At 43.1% G+C, this 2,192-nt stretch overlaps 1 pseudogene; it reads left to right on the forward strand.

Moving 5' to 3' along the window:
• The first annotated feature begins 371 nt into the window (after positions 1-371).
• Positions 372-1,328, forward strand: LOC102562682 (olfactory receptor 14A16-like; annotated as a pseudogene).
• The last annotated feature ends 864 nt before the right edge of the window (positions 1,329-2,192 follow it).

Raw genomic sequence — 2,192 nt, forward strand, 5'->3', positions numbered from 1 at the left:
TTCAAAGCTACAAGAGTGAATGAAGACATTTTCATCGTTTTTGCTATGAATACAGATAATGTTTTATAGCATATTGGAAGTAGGGTGGGAAGAAGAGAGGGGTGGGACTGGGATCTCTAAATAATTAATCTTTTTTATATAATATCATTTATTTCATACATATTTGTTTCCAGCCTACATTTTCTAAGTGAAAAATCATTTATTAAAATCAAATATTTCATGGGAAGAAAAATGGAATTTTTCCATTCTTAGCATGAAATCTGGAGACATTATTGATGGGAATATCAAAGCCACTGAGTTTGTTACTCTCCTCCTTACCCCTGCCCTTGTTTTATTATACCCAGGACTCGCACGGTGCCCTGGGAAGGAAGATGTCCAACTGGACCACTGTAACCGAGTTCCTTCTCCTGGGCTTCTCGGACACTCGGGAGCTGTAGATTTTACACTTCATCATCTTTCTGGCAGCGTACCTGGCAGCTCTGGTGGGGAACCTCCTTGTTATCACTGTTGTAACTACGGACCACCACCTCCACAGCCCCATGTACTGGTTTTTGTCCAATTTGTCCATCCTTGACCTTGGCTCCATCTCTGTCATTGTCCCCAAGTCCATGGCCAATTCTCTCTTAAACACCAGGACAATTTCGCATGCTGGATGTGTGTCCCAGGTCTTTCTCTTCTTCCTCTTTTGTGCAGACGAGCTTGCATTCCTTACCATCATGGCATATGACCGGTACATTGCCATCTGCAAGCCACTGCATTATGGGATAATTATGAACAAGAGAGCTTGTGTCCAGATGGCTGCCGGTGCTTGGGCTGCTAGTGTCATGTACTCTGCACTGCACACTGGGAACATCTTTAGTCTCCCCTTCTGCCACTCCAATATCATCAAACAGTTCTTCTGTGAAATACCCCAAATGCTCAAGATCTCCTGCTCTGACGCATACCGCAGGGAGCTGGCAGCTGTTGCCTTTGGTGCGTTTTTATGTTTAGGTTGTCTTGCTTTCATCATTGTCTCGTATGTTCGGATCTTCACCACAGTGTGGATCATCCCCTCAGAGCAGGGCCGGCAGAAAGCCTTCTCCACCTGCATTCCTCACCTTATCGTGGTCTCCCTGTTTCTTTCCACTGGCGTCATTGCCTACACAAAGCCCGTCTCTGACTCCCCGTCCCCCTTGGATCTCCTGGCGGCTGTTCTTTATTGTGTGGTGCCTCCATTGATGAATCCAGTCATCTACAGCATGAGGAACTGGGAGATCCAAGCTGCCCTGAGGAAACTGCTCCACAGGCTGACCCGCTCCAAGAACAATATATCCATCTTTTTTTCATGACTTTCCTTCTCTTATATTTTTCTTTTCTAATTTACAAATTAAATTAGTCTTTTTTCATAGTATTGTGTGAAATTGCATATTAAAAATGAAGGTGGTAGGTTAATTCTGTAACTTTGTAAGGTCAAAGACCTGGCTTTTGCCATTTTGGTTGACACTGTTGAAGTGGGAAAGTAATGTTTCATGCATCAATTTTACTGTCTTTGCACCATCTAGAATATATCCCTCAATTATAAGATAATGAAGAATTAAAGAGTTTTGTTTACTAATTGGTGCAATCAATTATTTGGCTGACAGACTATACAGGCAAATCTCCAGATGATGTGAAACTGGAATGAAATGCAAGTGCTTTAGGGGGCAGGGATAGAGTTCAGATGGATACGGATACATTGGGGAGCTGGGCTTGAAACAATAAGACGAAGGCCACGAAATAAATGCAACTTGCTGCACATAGGGGAGAAGAATCAAAAGCACAAATACAGCCTGGGTTACAATTCCTGGGTGGGATCATGGTGAAAAGGTGGGTCACAGACTCAATATGAACATGGAATTTGATGTAGCTGCAGAAACATTCATGCAGTTTTGGGCTGCAACAACAGGAGTATTAGATGTAAAACAGGGGTGTACGTTGTAGCCGTGTGGGTGTAAGGACACTGAGAACTAAGCATCTTTAGCTTACAGAAAAGGAAGTTAAGAGGGAGATCATAGCAGTCTTCAAATATCTGAAAAACTGCCATAAAGAAGAGGGTGAATAACTCTTCTCCCTTCCTAAATAGGGAAGGATGGAGGGGGTTGGGGCATATGACCCTTAGGGGTATTTCCAACACTATGATTCTATGATGACGCTCAGCATTATTGCTTCTGCTT

The sequence above is a fragment of the Alligator mississippiensis genome, chromosome 7, assembly GCF_030867095.1.
Source record: "Alligator mississippiensis isolate rAllMis1 chromosome 7, rAllMis1, whole genome shotgun sequence".
NCBI lineage: Eukaryota > Metazoa > Chordata > Crocodylia > Alligatoridae > Alligator > Alligator mississippiensis.